Source organism: Lissotriton helveticus, chromosome 6 (genome assembly GCF_964261635.1).
Source record: "Lissotriton helveticus chromosome 6, aLisHel1.1, whole genome shotgun sequence".
Classification (NCBI taxonomy): Eukaryota; Metazoa; Chordata; class Amphibia; order Caudata; family Salamandridae; genus Lissotriton; species Lissotriton helveticus.
Window position 1 is genome coordinate 453,177,627 of NC_136067.1, and position 19,378 is coordinate 453,197,004.

The 19,378-nt window shown below is 45.2% G+C and overlaps 1 protein-coding gene across 1 annotated transcript in view; it reads left to right on the forward strand.

Moving 5' to 3' along the window:
* Window positions 1-15,207, forward strand: part of LOC144762663 (uncharacterized) — a 192,607-nt gene extending 177,400 nt beyond the window's left edge. The window contains exon 5 of the transcript XR_013596122.1: window positions 13,613-15,207. The gene's annotated coding sequence lies outside the window, so the exon portion shown is untranslated. The remainder of the gene's footprint in view (window positions 1-13,612) is intronic.
* The last annotated feature ends 4,171 nt before the right edge of the window (window positions 15,208-19,378 follow it).

The following is a 19,378-nucleotide window of genomic DNA, read 5'->3' on the forward strand; positions in this document are numbered from 1 at the left end:
ATATTTTGTAATCAAAAAATATATACTGTTTTTAGAATTCTTTAACATTCATTTATATTTATTTACATGTTTAACTGTTTTAAAATTGTAATTTAATCTATATGAACATTATTTATTATGGGCTTTTATTTTAAGTCCCCACCTCCAATATTGTCTGTGAGAGGGTGTTGCAGTACTAGTGGTTTGCCAGGTGTAGTGCTGGACTTACTACCGTTTTTTGTTTGTTTTAGTATTAACCTACAATCTGAGTTTGTTAATACTGATCAATATTAAACGTACTCAAAAGTGTAAAGTTACTCAAATGTTTGTTACCTTTGGGAATTAGGCTCTTAGTGTCCCTCATCACCATATGGCATGACTGTCAATGTTGTGCCTTTCAACACCATTGACCATTGATCTTGATGTGCTGCAATATTGTGTGAAAAACTGTATTCGCTTGCTTGGCAAGGTTCAGAGGAGGTCAGGGTTCGTACTAACAGTTGGCTTCAGCAGTCAATAAATGGTTCCTCTTGATTAGAGAGGAATGGAACATATTGCTGAGTTAAACTATCTGCCCTGTCATGCATCACATTTACACAGAACCACTGACTAAAAACATCAGAAACTTTAATATTGGCCAGGACACAGTACCAAGACTGTTCTGGTACCTACTCTGGACAAGCTGCTCTCAGCACTGTATTAGGCCATGCGGACGTGCCTGATACTGTTGGACCTGTTCAGTGCCTTTGATCAGTCACTTCCTCCATCTTAATTGGCCTTATGAGAGGAATTGGGTTGAGTAGCTTAGCCATAGAGTGGTTTGTATCCTTTCTAAGTGGATAAACTCAGGCAATGTTGCAGCCCTGTTTCACTCTGGATACATCTCAATAAGCGCAAGGGGGCTACAATCATTGGCAGTCTCACTCATTCTATCTGTCTGTTTGTATCTGTGAACCGCCATTGGATGAGTTTATTTCCAACTTTGATTTTAATGCTTTCTTTTATGCTGAAAAAACACACTTGCTTCTGAAATTTGATTGACCCTCTATCTTGCCCATCTCGCCATTGCCCACACAAAATTAAAGTTTCTAACGGACTTTAGTTGGCCACTTAATATTTCGGTATTTATAGAAACATTGCTAATGTATGTTTCCAGCCAGAACACCTACTTACTCTGAGATGTCTTTTTCAGATTAGATTCAGTAATGTGTGATAAACAGGCCCATACCTATCATTGTTGGAAAGTGTATAGATTACTTAATAGAAATCTTAAGCCCCTGAGCGCACATAAAGCCAGCTCAACTGAACCCATACAACAAATTAGAAGTAGGGTCCTGCATATCTCAAGAGTGTTATCATTAGTTACATCCTGTAGATTAAGCTGAGATCAGTTGCCTCAAGCTTCTTGGGATACCAAAATATTTGGTGTTTAAGGATGTATGTACAGAAGCTACTTATTTAGTGCACAATTATAAAAGCTTTAAGGTTGTAATGTTCTGAAGAACTTTACCTTTTAACTTACCAACGGTTATTTCAATCAGACTAGACCTAATATTGTTATATTATGTGATCATGACTCATGCCCTGGGCTTGTGACATTCTCCCTGTTTGTCAGAACATGCTATGTACTAGTCATCTTGCACCACAAGTGTGATCCATACAACCAACAAATAAATTAACATGTAAATACATACACACACTTCCTTGCTTTCTTTCTGAATGATTTAGTATGCTTTATGGTTCAGTATCTCTGTACAGGAACATTACAAAATGTTGTTTCCAGAACTAATATGCCGTTTGTGAAAATCAATATTTGTAAACGTATTCTTTATTTAATTTGTTTCAGACACACAGTTGCGCTGTTTGTTGCACAGTTTCTCAATCTTATTTTGGTGAGTGGCGGTTTATCTGTTGTTGGCTAATATTTTCTTCAAACTTGGTTTTCTGTGAATGAGAAGGGTAATATTCAGTGATCAGCCAGGGCTGGAAGGAGGGCAAGAGTTATGTAGGTGATGCTTTTTTATACTCTTTTCTTTTGTTGTAAGTAGTATTAATAATAATTAATTGTTATTGCCACAATGGGTCTGTTTATGATAGCGGGCTGTCGGACCATGGCCCGCTATTGCTATGGTCAGGAGACCTCCCTACAAGCAGGCGGCAGCCGACCACTGCATTACAATGCAACCCTCAGGCTCCTGGTCGCAAACTACCCTTTCTCACATCGGCTTGTGCTGCGGCCCAGGAAAAGGGCCGCAGCACTATCCTCCTTGAAAAGGAGCACTTATGGTACATGGAGGTGATTGTGGGCACTGCATATGTCCTCTGGGCCACTTTACAGTGGCTTATGACGATCTGGGGCCCTTTTTGTGGCCTGCAAATTATATTTCCGACAGACTTTTTATGATAGTCTTCCTGCCATGAAAAGGCTGCTGGAAAGGGATATTGTAATCCTGATGGCTGTGTCTGCATCAGCATTGCCGCCATTCAGGGCTTCGAGTCCGACCACCGTCCCGTCGTGATCACTGATTCTGGTGGAGGTGGCGGTCTTCCCCTCGACCGCCGTGGGTCCGACTGATTGTATTGTTATCCGGCGGCCAGACCGAGGGGCTGTCGGTGGGTGGACCACCCTGGACGGCCTGTCGGTGGCGGTCTGCCCGCCATCATAAACAGCCCCAATGTCTTTTTACAGATACATTAATGAAGTACCTTAACTTTGTCCTGTTCAATCAATCAATCAAGGATTTATAGAGCGCACTACATACCCGTGAGGGTCTCAAGGCGCTGGGAAGGGTGACTGCAGCTAGCGGTCGAAGAGCCAGGTCTTGAGTAGTCTCCTGAAGGTCTGTGGGTCATCTGTCTGCCGTAGGTGTGGAGGGAGTGCCTTCCAGGTCTTGGCCGCTAGGTGGGAGAAGGATCTTCCCCCGGATGAAGTTCTGTGGATGCGTGGGACGGTGGCCAGTGAGATGTCGGCTGAGCGAAGTTCTCTGTTGGGTACGTAGAATGACAGTCGGCTGTTGAGGTATTCAGGGCCGGTGTTGTGGAGTGCTTTGTGTGCGTGGGTCAGGAGTTTGAAGGTGATTCTTTTGTTGACGGTGAGCCAGTGCAGGTCTCTCAGGTGGGGGGTGATGTGGTCTCGGCGGGGGACGTCGAGGACCAGGCATGCAGAGGCATTCTGGATTCTTTGAAGTCTGCTGATGAGGTTGGCCGGGGCTCCGGCGTAGAGGGCGTTGCCGTAGTCGAGTCTGCTGCTGATGAGGGCATGGGTGACGGTTTTCCGTGTGCCTGTAGGGATCCATCTGAAGATCTTTTGGAGCATGCGGAGGGTGTAGAAGCAGGTTGAGGAGACTGCATTGATTTGGTTGGCCATGGTGAGTTTCGAGTCGAGGATGACTCCCAGGTTGCGTGCGTGGTTGGTTGGTGTTGGGGCGGTGCCCAGGGAGGTGGGCCACCAGGAGTCGTCCCAGGCGGAGGGGTTGGGTCCGTGGAGGAGGATCTCTGTCTTGTCCATGTTCAGTTTGAGCCGGCTGTCTTCCATCCAGTTGGCGACGGCCCTCATACCCCGGTGGAGGTTGGCTTTGGAGGTGAGGGGGTCTTTGGTGAGGGAGAGGATCAGCTGGGTGTCGTCGGCATACGAGATCAAGTTGAGGTCGTGGAGTCTGGCGATGCGTGCGAGTGGATCCATGTAGATGTTGAAGAGTGTCGGGCTGAGGGATGATCCTTGCGGGACGCAGATGGTCTTGGTGATTCCTGAGTGGAACGGGGGGAGGCGGACTCTATGGGCTCTGTTGGAGAGGAAGGAGGTGATCCATTCCAGGGCCTTGTCGCGGATCCCTGCGTCGTGGAGGCGTGTGCGTAGTGTGCGATGACAGACGGTGTCGAAGGCAGCGGAGAGGTCCAGGAGGATGAGGGCTGCTGTCTCGCCGTTGTCGAGTAGGACTCTGACATCGTCTGTGGCGGCGATGAGGGAAGTCTCGGTGCTGTGGTTCTTGCGGAAGCCTGACTGGGAGGGGTCGAGGATCTTGTTCTCTTCCAGGTACCGGGTGAGCTGGGTGTTGACAATCCTTTCGATGACCTTCGCCGGGAACGGCAGCAGGGAGATGGGCCGGATGTTCTTGAGGTCGCTCGGGTCTGCCTTGGGTTTCTTCAGTAGGGCGTTGATATCGGCGTGTTTCCAGCACGCAGGGAAGGTTGCGGTCTCGAATGAGAGGTTGATGATGTTCCGCAGGTGGGGTGCAATGGAGCTGTCGGCCTTGTTGGCGATGTGGTGGGGAAGAGGGTCGGATGGGGCGCCGGAGTGGATGGTGCTCATGGTTGTGATGGTATCTTCGGTGGTTCCGCTGGTTCATGCGGTGAGGTGGTCGTGGTCGGTGGGTGACTGTGGTTGCAGGGGCGATGGGGTTGGTGTGGTGCGTCCGGGGTTGAGGCTGTCGTGGATGTCGGTGATCTTGCGGTGGAAGAAGGCCGTGAGGGCTTCGCAGAGGGCTTGGGATGGCGGGATGTCATTGGTGCAGGAGCCCGGGTTTGAGAGTTCCTTCACGATGTTGAAGAGCTCCTTGCTGTTGTGTGTGTTGTTGTCGAGGCGGTCTTTGAAGGAGGCTTTCTTGGTGGTTCTGTTGAGGTGGTGGTGGTTGCGGATGGCGTCCTTGAGGGCTGCGCGGCTATCGGGCATTTTGTCGTTGTGATAGGTGTTTTCCAGTCTCCGACAGGCGCGCTTGGAGGCTAGGAGCTCCGGGGTGAACCAGCTGGCTCTCTGGCTGGTGTCCCTGCCGGTGTGTTGTCTCAATGGGGCTAAGGTGTTGGCGCAGTCTTCCATCCAGTGTCTGAGGGCGCGGGCACCCTCCTCGGGGTCGGTGGGGTTGGTCGGTGGGTTGAGTGCGAGGTGGGCCTGTAGTAGTTCCTTGGTGGCCTTGCCCCAGCGACATCGGGGGATCTGTAGGGTGCGGTGATGTGAGACGGGTTTCTGGAAGCTGAAGTGGACGCAGTGGTGGTCGGTCCATGTAAGTTCGGAGCCATGGCTGAAGGCAACGTGGGGGCTGGAGGTGAAGATGGCATCTAGTGTGTGGCCGGCGATGTGGGTGGGTGTCGTGATGATCTGTGTCAGTCCCAGGGTGGTGAGGTTGTCGATCAGGGTGAATGAGTTGCTGTCATTGTTGTTTTCCAGGTGGTAGTTCAGGTCGCCGAGGAGGATGTAGTTGGAGGAGGTCAGGGCATGCGTGCTGATAAAGTTGTCATTCGCTGATTGCTTTTATTGGATTTGTGTCATGTTGTTCTCTTTTTCATTCCCTCTACTGTAAAGCGCTCTGCTACCTTCGGGTCTTGTTAGCGCTATAGAAAACTTCTAAATAAATAAAAAAAAAAAAAAAGTCGGCGATGGAGTTGCAGAATTGGGGACGGGGTCCGGGTGGTCTGTAGACGAGGGTGCCTTTTAGGGTGGTCTTGGGGTCCGTGTGAATTTGGAAGTGCATGTGTTCAGCGGTGCTGAGGGTGTCTGTGGTGCTTGTGGAGATCCTGATGGTGCTCTTGTGGATGATTGCGATCCCCCCCCCCCCCCGCCGACTCCGTTGGCGCGGTCTCTGTGGGTGATTTTGTATCCGTCGGGGATGGCCACTGCGATATCTGGGGCGGAGGGTTCGGTCATCTAGGTCTCGTTCAGAAAGGCGATGTCAGGTGATGTGAAGTCGAGCAGGTCCCAGAGCTCGACGGCATGTTTGTGTGCGGAGCGGGTGTTGAGCAGGATGCAGCGGAGCTGGCTAGGTTCCGTCGTGGTCGGAGGTTCGGCGTCTATGGTGGTCGCGGTCGGAGGTCCGGCGTCTTTGGTGCAGGGGAAGCAGCAGTTCCGGCAGGTGAAGGGGCCGTGGGTGCGCTTTGGGGCGGCTTTGTGGCAGCTGGATGGTCGTCTGAGGTAGAGTGCGATGAGGGTCTTGGCATCGTACAGAGTGCGGGCTTCGTGAGAGGAGCGTGGTCCAGGGGTCGTGGCGCTGAGCCCGGTCCAGGCGCGGACGGGTGCAGACGGGCTTGCCTTAGTCGCGCCAGTGGCGCACCCGCTGCGCGCGTCCGCTGCGCGGCCTTCCAGCGGCCGCCATAAGAGGAGGAGTGGGAGGGCAGCTCAGCTGGTAGGGGGCGGGGCAGGAGGGGACAGCAGGGACGGCGAGGAGCCAGGAACCAGAGTCGGCACACAGCGCAGGCAGGAGTCGGTGACAGTGGCGAGCTGCAGCAGGAGGGGAGCAACCTACCAGAGGTCAAGGTTCACTACAAATGTATTTGATAATGATCAGTAGTAAGTGTAAGCTGTAGATATAACCTTATTAAGAACACACTTGTGGAAATAGAACTGTTGGTATCACCTATTTTCATTAACCAGTAGGATGGTAAAACCCTTTCAGCTCTTTAGAAACTTAGCAATGGAACATTTTCACAGTTGGAGATCAGAATTGGTTATGTGCACACGTGACAGTTATTGAGATAAGGAGACACATACAGCAGAGTTTGTTGTTAACTTTCAAGTTATTCATTGGAGGCTCTGTAGATCTGTAAAGCATATTAATTGATTATTTTATTGTTATTCATTGGAGGCTCTGTAGATCTGTAAAGCATATTAATTGATTATTTTATTTCTGCATAAAGCCAAGTATATGTATGTACTGCTGGAAGAAGCATTAAATGGCTGAATCCTTTAGCTCTTTTGTATTTTATGTTCTGGGGTGGGGTGGAATCTGCTATTTAGAAAGTAGGAGATCACGGGATGCTTTACCTAATGGTGTGGATAGATTAAACACTTGGTTCAGCAATTATTTGCATTGAAACACTGCACTAGAAAATATTTAATTTGACGCAATGAATAGAGTACAAATTCCAATTGTATTAGTTTTTGTTGATGCTAAAATAAATGTTTCAGTTTCATTAACTTTTATTCGATTATCATTTCAATAATCATAAAAAGTACATGGTAAAATTTTTAACACATGAATAAGAAGCACAATATAGAAGACATTTTTTAATAGAAAAAATAAGTTTTTTTGAAATACTGTTCAGTTCTCATTTAACTAGAAATGCTGCGACGTATTGTTAAGACTTCTTTAAGGAAGGTCGCTATGAATTTGGCTTCATGCGATGACTTTAAGGATTGCAGATAAAGGTATGCTGCGTGCGTTTGTCTGTGACCACTGATTCGAAGAATCGGAATAATCCATTTTTTCCTTGATGTTTTATAATATTTACAAAAAAGTACTACATGGATCGTAGTTTGTGAAGAAATTCCGTCACAGGGGCAGTTCAGCAAATTTGGCGACCAATTTTCCGTTTCAGGAAATGTAACTAAACGGAAAAAAATATTAAATCGGAGTCTTGTTAATAAGTACCTTTCATAATTAGATAAAAAATACGTCAAATAAGGCTGTATACATTTTCCAGTTTGTAGGGCGCCGATTTTTTCATTTAATGGTTTGATAATCTCTATCTGGTTCCGTAAATCCCTTAGATGGTCCAGACACATTGCCTTTAACTGCTTCCTGGAGATATCTTCCACTGAGGGTGGTTCTTCGAAGTAGGATTCGCGATCCAAGTCTTTAAAGAAGTTAGATACATAGTTTAGCCATGGAATTTTACGCCAGTTTGCCAGGGCTAAGCAGTCAGAAATGAGGGAGCGGGTTAGATGACATTCAGGGTTGCACCATATTCGATGCCACAAAAGAATAGGCTGGCAACGAATGGTGTCAATGATATATTCCATGCCAAGCTCCCGATGTGAGGCTAATGTTGGGGAACTTTGAGGGAGGGACAGAATGTACTTTACAAAAGAGTTTTCAGTGACCTGTAATTGGTCAATACGACCATGGCCCCAGATTCCAGCACCATAAGTGGCCACGCTATGGCATTTTGCATAATATATAGTCAAAAGTTCAGATGGGGCTGGTTTCCCCAGTTTCCGCGAGAAAGATGTTAAAGCCGAAGTTGCACGTCGAAAGTGAAGATTCCTGGCCTCAATTGCCTTACGCCAATTCAATGCATCGTCCACTAGGATACCCAAGTATGGGTAGACCGGGGTTTTTTCCAGTTTGGTGTTATCTACCATTATTGGTTTTGTGGTTTTGGTCCTAGGGCCGAGGTGCATTATGAAGGTTTTCTTGATGTTTACTTTGAGACCAAGAGAGTCCATAAATGCTGTGTATTTGTTAGTTTGGATCTGAAGTTGGTTTAAGGTCCGAGCTAGAATCACTGAGTCATCAGCATACAACAGCGTGGGTATCGGGCGATGATTTATCTGGGGGAGGTCCTGGCTCCCTTCCAGCATAGCCTGTTCAAGTCCATTAGTATAAAGATTGAACAGGAAGGGAGCCAGGACACAGCCCTGTCTTACTCCCTTCGTTATCTGAAATGGACGTGACAGTTCACCACTGGTACCATAACGGACTCTGCCTTCAGCATTTGAATAAAGTTCCCGCAGGAATGTTGTTATCGGGGGATCCACACCCAGGTCGCTTAATATTTGCCAGAGTTTCGCATGCTGGACGCAGTCAAATGCCGCACTTAGGTCGACATAGACGAGGAAGATGTTACCTCCTTTGGCGTGTGCATATTTACCAGCCAGTAAAACGAGATTCAGGGCCTGCTCCACGGTCCCAAGCCCCTTCTGGAAACCATATTGCAGGTCGGTTAAGATGTTGTTCTCCCGGGCCCAAGATTGTAAGCGGTCCAGGAGTACCCGACCTGCAATCTTGCCCATTGAGTCCAGAAGTGAAATTGGTCTGTAGCAAGCGGGATCGTTGCGGTCTCCTTTTTTAAAAATGGGCAAAAGGATTGAAGTAGACCACGAGTGGAAAAGGCCGATCTTGGTTACTGCTGACATGACCCGGGTGATTAACTGCGACCAGAAATCCACATCATGGAGGAACAGGTCCATTGGAACACCGTCAGGGCCTGGGGCTTTGCCAGGTTTGGAGGCCCTGATTGCTTTTATGATTTCATTAAGATGAAAATGTATCTTAATTGGGTAGATGTTGTTGCTCGTTGACTGGACCTCATATGTTGTGTTTTCTGTTGCAGGGTCTAGGGCTGTTCCGAAAATTTTAGCGAAGTGGGAAACCCAGTTTTCCTCTGAAATAGCCACATCAAGGTGTTCAGCAACTGTGTTATTGGCCAGGAAGGGCGATCTTATGGTTTGCCAAAATGCAGTGCTATCTTTTCTTTGGGCACTATCATGTAGGCGCAGCCAGAGGTCTTTTTTGATTTGTTTTTTACGATCTTGCCTTACTAAATTATAGATCTTCCTCAGATAGGAAATTTGCTTGGGGTCCCTGATGGGCTTATGCAAGGCGTCTTTAAGTAATGAAAGGGCCTTTCGACAAGCAGTATCAAACCATCTCGCGGTCGGGTGTTTAATCTTGTTTTTTATGTTGACAAAGAGCTCATCCCTTATTGTTTCCTGAATGTTTTGGAAACTGCTGACAATCGTCTGCGGTGATGCATTCAGAGTCGTGCATTTAGATAGCCACTGACCTGTTTTTTCGAGGACCCTCTGTGTCACCTCTTCAGGGTCGACCTTGGCCCATTTTACTGTGTACCCATTCAGTTTGTTCATGGAAAGTGTTTGTTGTTTAAGGGAGCTCAATTTTGTGGTATGGGCTCTTTTCCGTTTGATGTTAATTTTTATACTGAGCGGGTAGTGATCACTTGTTGGGTTTGACCCAGTTTCAAAGTTCGCTAATTGCCCTTTAAGCGAGGTTGAGGCTATTATATAGTCTATAATTGTACAGTAGCCTCGCCCGTGAAAGGTGGGCTGGAAATCCTGCTGCGGACTAACCAGTTCGTTTGCATAGTCCATATCTAAGGAGAATAGGATTTCATTAAGTTTGTTACCGCATAGCGAATGGACAAAGTGAGGTATGGGGTCCCCAAGTTCGTTTTCGAGGCCGCAGTTTCCGTTTTTGTAGTTTGGACACAGAGGGAGATTGAAGTCACCACCCCAGATGGTGTAATTTGTGGTTTTGGTGTTATCATTTTGGAACGCTGTTAGGGCTGAGGCAATCTCCTCTAAGTTTGACCGGCTGTCCAAGGTACCTAGATTGTTATAGTAGTTTATAAGTATATAGTTGTTATTGTCTTTGGATGCTGTCAACTGGGTAATTTCAAAGATTTGAGATGTTGATGACTCCTTTATTAGTTTCATTCTAAGGGGGAGGGTATTGGCTACGTAAGTCGTGAGCCCCCCTTTAGATCTGCCCATATTTCCCTGTACTGCTGTGGTGAAAAAAGTTTTGTATCCCGCAAGGTGGAGTGGGATTGTCCACCAAGTTTCTTGCAGGCACAATATCTGATGTTCTCTGGCCGTGTCTAGCCATGGCCCTAGTGTTATTTTCGATGACAAGCCTGCGATGTTCCAGTATGCAATAGAGATGGTCAGATTTGTGGAGTCTGCAGGGACATGGGGTGTATCTAACGGGGTATTTACAGTTAGAATATCCTGAGATAGGTGGAGTTCAGCCTGCGGGAGATTAGCAGGAAGTTTGGGAGCTGATATATGCTGGAGATGCGAGCCAGTGTTGTTTTTTATCTATGACTGCAAAAATTTGGTCGATAACCTTATTTGAATTACTTGTAGAGACAGATGGTGTTTCCGGGAATGAGTTATCAGAGGTAAGAATATTGGAGAAGCTAGGGGGAGCAATTGATGTTTCTGGAAATAAGTTTCCAGAATTACAAAAAACTAGCTCCGGGGGAGCTTGATACTGGATAGGGTTTATTTGTTGTGATAAGGTAGAAGTGTTTATGTTCCTGGGATCGACCCTGGGTGGTCAATCGACCATCTCCAGACAATCGAAGCGGTTTTGCGTTGGAAAGCCCTGCCAGCCTTCGTAAGATTGTAAGGGCCTATCTTGCCAGTGTTGCCTTGGCCAGTCTCTCGGAGGGTTTCTGCCTCCCTGTTCATAGGTATACTCCGGCTGAAACCAAGGCTCTCTTGGGGTCTGGCGCCAGGATTCCCTAGGGGTCTGGTGCCAGTTCCAGGATGGAGTGTAGCGATGTTGTCGCGCAGGAGGGTAAAAAAAAGAAAGGTGACGAGCGTCAATTCCCCCCTTTTTTCCCAGTGTGGGCCAGGCACAAATGTGATCCACTACGGAGGGATCTCTGCAGGTTACTATTACGCAGTCTCCACGGGTCGTTTTTGTTGTTTTGCCTACCCATACTACCCTGCGGACTGTAGATATCCCTCCTGAATGGTGGGATTCTAAGGGCCTATTGATGCTTAACCACTGCATGACCTTGTTTTTAAGAGACCATGCAGTTTCAGGTGTATCATCGGTTAGCTCTGGTACTCCGGTGAGTACTAGCGTATATGGAGTGGCTTCTGGGGGCAGGTGGACTGATCGTCTAATAGCTGGTGTTTTGTTAGAGTTATTTTTAGGAGAAAAATGGGGGACCGCTGATTTTGGCGGGGGAGGTACTGGCTTTTTTGTTGAGTGGGATTTGTTGGATTTGCTAGTCGTCGGTCCTGGAGTGTCTTGATTAGTCAGGCCTGTGTTGGACGTTGGCCGTTCTAGTACCACAGCGGTTTTACTCTGCTGTGGTTGAAGCTCTACAGTTTGTGGGTTATGATTTGTGACACTTTGTATTTGATTTTTTAAGGGTGGAATAATCAAATTTGGTCGTTTTATTGCTGTAGATGATTTTGGGTATGGGTGGTTTTTGGAAGACTGGGGGGCATTTCGCTGGCCCTTTGTTTCTATACGTGTGTTAGTATCAAGTAGTACTGCCGAGAGAATAGTCATCTGGGCTTCCAGATTTCTAATGCTAAGTTGAATGGGTTTTAAGTACTGATACAGTAGATCTTTAACCGTAGTCAGGACTTGTGAAGTGACATTGCATGTTCTACAGAGGTTGGCAGTTGCCTCATTCAGGGTTGTTTGATGGGAAATATTGACTGCCGGAGGAAGTAATATATTTTGTTGGGAAGACTGTACTGCAAGATTTAAGTGGTCTGTGGCATGAGCGGGGATTGGAGCCATTTCTGGTACACTGTCGATAGGTTTTGTGCTGCCTTGTTTTGAGATGGCTCCTTCCCTTTCTCCTTGGGAAAATAAGACAGAATTGGACTGGGATTCTGTCTGGGTTTGGATTTGGCAGGCCTCTAGATCTGGGGTTGCCTCGAGATTGTCCACGGTTAGTGAAAAGTCAGACTCTGTCTGAGTGACTGAAAGGTCTACTGTGGATGGTACTGTAATGATTTCAGAGGCTAACATAGTCACAGGTAAGGAGCAGTTTTGGGAAGTGAGGTGGATCGGGGATGTGACAGTTGCTATAGTTCCTAATGATGATCGCTTCGCGTTCATAAGGTCCAGTGACACTCTCTTTTCGAGAAGGGAGATGCTCTGGTTTATTGCCTCATGAGTACGGGTGATGAACAAATCAATGGGGCCGGTTATTTGTGCTACCTCCTGGGCGTTTTTGGATTTGTTCTTTGTAGTGCTCCTGGTTTTCGGCGGCATGTTAGTAAACTGCTAGGAGTGAATGCTGGAATAATAAGGGGGTGGCCCGGACCGGTCTCTACCGGGCACTAACGGGCACTAACGGGCAACAACGGGCCCGCCCTTGGCCCGGGCTTTGCCCGGGCTGCGTCCCGCGATGCGCGTTACTGAACTTGCTTTAGTCCTCTTTTGGGAGCGAGTGGGCGTGGCACTGGGAGGGGGCGCGGCTCCCACGGGAAGAGGAGACAGCTGGTGATATTGATTGCTGCTCCTCGCAGTCCCGGAACCGCGCCTCTCACCTCCTCTGCGGCCTCGCAGGTCTTGTGCTCCTCACGGTGGCAATAACAAGGGCTGGAATCAGGAATACGCTACTCCTGTAGCAAGGACAGAGTTCTCTCCCTTCAAACCTCAGCAGCGAGCGGCACCCGCGAAGCGGGAGCCGCGAGTGGTTAAAAGCACTTGAATGTGGGCGTGGCACTGGGAGGGGGCGCGACTCCCACGGGAAGAGGAGACAGCTGGTGATATTGATTGCTGCTCCTCGCAGTCCCGGAACCGCGCCTCTCACCTCCTCTGCGGCCTCGCAGGTCTTGTGCTCCTCACGGTGGCAATAACAAGGGCTGGAATCAGGAATACGCTACTCCTGTAGCAAGGACAGAGTTCTCTCACTTCAAACCTCAGCAGCGAGCGGCACCCGCGAAGCGGGAGCCGCGAGAGGTTAAAAGCACTTGAATGTGGGCGTGGCACTGGGAGGGGGCGCGGCTCCCACGGGAAGAGGAGACAGCTGGTGATATTGATTGCTGCTCCTCGCAGTCCCGGAACCGCGCCTCTCACCTCCTCTGCGGCCTCGCAGGTCTTGTGCTCCTCACGGTGGCAATAACAAGGGCTGGAATCAGGAATACGCTACTCCTGTAGCAAGGACAGAGTTCTCTCACTTCAAACCTCAGCAGCGAGCGGCTAAAATAAATGATCTTCTAGTGCTCATGGTTGTACTTCACTATTGGTTATATAAAGCTAATGTGTTCAGCCAAGATGTGTGCACGTTTTATTCTAATCTACACAATTTTCTTACCTGCTTTATTGCTTATTTTGTTATGTAGTAGTTTACTAGACAACGTTCTTTGTACCATAACTGAGGACAGCTACTAATAAATTGCATATTCGTTCATTTGTTTTAGATCAGGAATAACATTAAAAGAGGGGAGAAGAAAGAAGGATTGAAAAGCGAAATATTGGACACATAAATAAAGACATCATGAAAACCTGTTTTGTCAATGGTCTGGTTGGAGTGTGGAAGAATTCCTTTGTGGTTATTTATTTTCTCACTTGATATCTAAAATTACATAAACTTTGATTCATCTCTTACTTGGTGGAGTTTAAGAAAATGCAACCAGCCTTTATTTACTTTATTAAAAGTATCACATTTATTTATATTTTCTGCAACTGCATTGTATATCTTGATATTTTATATGTAAGCATTTCACTGTATCTAAATGTTAAAATACGTTTTATGCTGATCCCTTTGCTTAAAGACGAGCTTGCAGTACGTATATGACATAACTTTGATTATTGCTGCTATATTTATCAACACTCATTTGCTCCCATTGTCTCTTAGTTCAGTTCAGGTCTAATGGTCTTATTAGGTTGCAAGACATATACAATTTATTGTAGATTTGTCAATATCCGAATTACATTTGATTTCACTTACATTTAAAATATACAATTTGTTTCTTTTGCACAGCTTCTGAGTCATTCAGTATTCAAACCTTAGAGTTTCTGCTGATTGACCCCTTCACCAGCATTCTTTGAACTACCCATCCAGGCCTGTGAATGGGCTCACTGCTGATGTCTGGTGTCGAATCTCTACCAGCAAATTATCTAATAGTGACACCAGTTACTTGTGGCACTTTGGCATTGCAACAACTACTGTATGAAATGTATATAAAACGCATTATTATTATGGTTATTATTTAGGAACTGCATACCTCCAATTGTACATCATTTCAACCACTCTTGTTACCTCATTGTCCCTCGCTGGGGCGATATTAAAAATACTCTCTCTCCCTCTCTCATAAGAGTCTCCAGAGCAGTTATAGATTAGTGAGATTACAACCGTTCTAAAGAAAGCAGGATCTGCATTTCCCCACTTAAAGCTGCCTTTTGTGATGCAGTCCACCGAATCCTGGACACCAATGTTTCAACCACACTGCACTGGTCCATATCTCCCTACACTGATTGCGCATCGACACCAGATTCATCTTTAGAATGACTTTCCTTTTACAGAAAATACGTTACTTTGAATGTCCTAGTTGCTATAAAAAATTGTTACTTGGCAAGCTCCAACCGTTCTTTAGTGCGTAATAATTGAGGCTAGAGTCACCCAAAATCTGAAATTCTCTTCCTCTGGACATCATTTGACGTCATCACACCAAAATAGTTAGAATATTAAAGGAACATAAAGCTGTTTAGACGTCCCCTATTTGTCTAACCTTTTTACCTTTAATGTAACATAAAAATGGAAGCTTTGTTGCTTAATTACTTGTTATGAACTTGTCTGGCATATTGCTGCTGGTCTATGTTATATCCCTAAATCAGGATTTCATGAAATCAGTCTTTGTGTAACACTATTTTCTGTTTACTTTCCTACTTGTCCATATTTCTATTTCCTTTCTTATATTTTAATTACTATTTTTATACCTGATTGTTATTTTCTTCTATACACATTTTATTCAAGACTCGAATTTTTGCACCCCCTATGAAAAGCTCTTGAATACTGTTTGGCTACTTTCTCGTTTTACAAAACTATATATATATATATATATATATATATATATATATATATATATATATATATATATATATATATATATATATATATATATATATATATATATATATATATATATATATATATATATATATATATATAAAATAAATATATTTCTTATTAGGACTGCTTCCTCTGTGGGAATACAATGCATGCTTTTTGGAAATTAGAAATCGTGTTTTTGTGAAAGTTGTAGCTATTTTGCGTTACACAAGTCCGTACTTCCCTCATCTTTATGCCTCAGATAATTTGCTTTCGTCTCATAGACATCAATGTAACGACTGTACTCAAAATGCTGATACCAAGAAATTGCTGATTATAGCCAATGTGGTGGAGAAAATACAAGAAGAGTTCTAATTGGGCGGATCACCTGAAGGAGCATGATTTCAAAGAAAAAAATGTATTCTATTACCATTGTCCTGGTAAATACAAATGAGAATCTTGACATCTTGTTCCTGCTGAACAATCAAATCAATGCAGCAAATTTGGAGCTATGAATCATGATTTTGCCAATCTTTGTTCCTGCAAAGTGCAAATTATGGACACTGCCATCCTCTCAGGCCGTGTAACCACCAATTGTAAATATTGTGAACGTGGGCAGCTAATTTCTAAGGGAAGGAAACCAGTACATGCATACATGTTTAAAATGGGATTGCCAGAAAATGTTCCAAGAATTGAAATACAGAAAGATTGCAGTGAGTGAGTGGGCTTGTGTTTGGCTGGGCAATGGGCAGAGTGTAGTTTGCCTGTGGGTGTGTTGTTGGGGATTGGACCATTATGTAGCACTTCAAATATTGCCATTTTGTAATCATGGTCCGAAATCAGCATGGGGGCACATTGAGCTTTACGCTAACAGGGCAGCTGCCTGGTTGCCCATCTGCATCAAAGAATACAAGGTTGGCTCCTTGGTGACTTATAACCTTCTCGCTAGATGTGATCTTTACCTTTGTCTCTTCCACAAAGCTAGGGAATCTTAGCATAGAGAGTACACCAACACTAATGATTGTTGACCTCGGAATTGGCGGCATTTTCAAGGATTTATGACAATTGCATTGGCATCATTCAGTTTAAACCTGTTTCTGCATGTACTTACTTATTGGTCCCCACCATTTGAGGCAGATAAGCCACAATCTATTTAACTCCGAATTTTCTACATCTTATGGTAATAAAGTTTGATGCTAGGTATCTCGAATGAGGTGACTTTAATAGAACAGGAAGCATAGATCACTTGGCCCCATGTGGAAGTTCTGAGAGAATGAATGGCCGTCCTTCATGTTTTCCTGCATTTGTCCAAAGTGGACATTGCCAGAAGTATTGGGTCAGACCAAGCAAATGTCATCAGTAGCACAATATCTTCCAGAAAGGGAGAATTGGTGCGCGGTCCACTTGAGCTGAATCAATTCCTCCTCTGTCACATTCTGTGTCCACCCACAGGACTTTTAACTCATTTCTTTTAAGCAAGGTATTTCATTTCTTGGGTGTGTTCATCTCATTGTGCATTTTTTTCTATGAAGAAACTATGCCTGCTGGCAGATTAGAGCACTGTTATTGAGGTAGTCACTTGGCCTCTTATATGTATTTCCCATTCCATTATTTGCCATGGTTCTCTCAGTTGATCAGAAGGTCAAGTCACTTGTGATCCCAGTAGCATTGTAATGGTGATGAAGGCCATGGATTCCTTCTTTTTTCATACTGGAATGTGCCCCACCTCTGAAGCTTAATGAGCTTTTCTAAAATTGTGCAATCTTTGGGGCTTACATCTGAGAGACTATGATTCTTTTCACATACTAGATTAATTAGTGATGGTTTGTTTCGTGAGTAGCCGTTGTCATGCTATGAGTACAGTTGACAATCAGACCTGAGGCGCTCACTGGTTTTTTATTCTGCAGTAATCACCTCAACTGAGCCCAGTCGAGGCCTGTTTTTGGTATTTCACTTTGTCAAAAGATTTCTATCTCAATTCTTATACAAAGGAAATAATCTTGCTAGTATCGTGCCACGAACCAATTCAGTAAACAATAAATACATTTTAGTGGGGTGCCAGGACAGTCAGACGTTATTTGGTCCCCATTGTGTCAACTGGGGTATGCTGGGGACTTCCCATCAGCATACACCTACACATTAGAGACCCAATACCCCTTTAACCGTTTGACTGTCAGGTCAGCAAGGCAGTCAGTCCAAGGCTGTCAGACAGAAACACCGAACTCATATACACACACACAGGCACTCAATATGTAACTGTTCAGTCAGTATTATTTCTTTTAAAAGGGACAGTTATACACACATCTAAATTATATGCACAAAAGTACAATTATTACAAAATGGCAGGAGGAAAAAAGAATTGAAACCCCTCCTAAAGGGTTCTTGCAAATTAACTGGAGTGCAGATCAGTTCCCCTAAATAAAGTACACAGCTGGTAAATAGCCCCCTAAATCTATATTGTGCCCCATAGTTTTGAGATAACTTTAAGCATTCATACACCAACAGGCCGTGTTCCCCATAACAGATTATAATATGTCTCTGCATGTGCTAAACTCAAAATATACAAAGCTCTAACCTATTAAACAGTCAGCCTTACAGGCTTTTTCAGGATGTTTAAAATGATAAAATCAGTTCTACGGCTGTGGCAGTGCATGTTACATTCAATACCATGAGCCTTGTTGCTGTTGCTTAAGTAAAAACATTGACACTTTTTTATTTTAATTAAAACACCCATGTTCTATGCAGATTTTTCTTTATGAGCAATCAGAAAATTACTATCTTTTTTCATTCTGCCAATACTCCCAGCCCTCAAGAGACTGGGTTCTCTACTCTCAAGACATTAACGAAAACCCAGCCCAAGGATTAAATTGAAAATGATCATAGCTTTTCCTAGTACCCTCTTTTCTCTCTTTATGGAGATGTGGTGCAAAAATGACTCCCTGTACAGTCAGTGTTTGTGCGGGCTTGCTAAACTAGTTAAAGACGACTCCAATATCAATGATTCTGTCCTTCAGAGAACACTGATAAAAGAATATTAACTTGTCCAGCCAATGCTTGGACTTTCCCAGAGGCTGTTTCTTTTGTAGTGGTTACAGCAGAAGAACATTTTTCATGGTATCTTTTTGATTTTTGATGTGGCCACCGTTTTCCTTTCTCCAGTGTGGGCGCCTTGCTCTGCTGTGGAGCAATGACATCCACATTGGGTAGATCACACAGTGAGTAGTTTAGACAACGCTGTCTTGTGAGCTTTCTCACATTCCGCAGCATACTGCACTCGTCGCAGGGTGGTAGAACTGGCTGTTCTGCCCTCACTGTGCTTGGAACACACCTCAAAAGTACAGCACAAGGAGTCTACGATAATAGATGATGCTCCACTTTGCAATGGAGCCCCCTCTCCACATTGGGCCGAGGCATAGGCCAAAATGCCTCAATAGTTAGTCTCGATTGTTGCCTACTTTTACAGCAGAATGTTTCTAAATAGTGCTCTATGGTTCCCCAGGGGTCCTGGGATGAAACAAATGATAATGGCTCTCGTGTTCCTTGGGGCCGTACTTAACCCTGACTCCAAGGCATGATGGCAGCTGCACTAATTACAAAGCTAACTCTTTTTAGGATTTCACGAACCAATTTGCCCTGATTTTGATTGTGTTTTCTGCTTTGTGGTCCTGGTTGTGCACTGCAGCCACCAGAGGATAGATTAAGGGGGAGTTCATGCCTCCCAATATTATGCTTGAGGACTCCTCACTCTCTTTCACTGCTGTTTTATCTACTTAACAGCAACTTGGCTGTTGGGTTCTGGGATTATTTTTGTGCTCAGCTCAGGGAATGTCTTATCTTGAAGATTCGCATGCTGCTCATCAGCCCCCACATATTCTCCATGGGAGACCTCACTTTTCCGCTGGTGACTGCATGGTACAACCAGTGTACACATTGTCCCCTCCTACAGGCACTACAGTACGACCAGTCATTGATGTCCAGGGAATACTTCCTTCTGGGTTCTCAGCTAGTCTGCCCTCTGCTTAGCTGAAGAGGGTGCCATGGAGCTGGTGCAAGCTGCCCTGGTGAGAATCCTTGAATATCAGAAGGACTAGATGGGGGTCTCTTGGCAGGGCTACATTAGACCCAAACTGGTCTT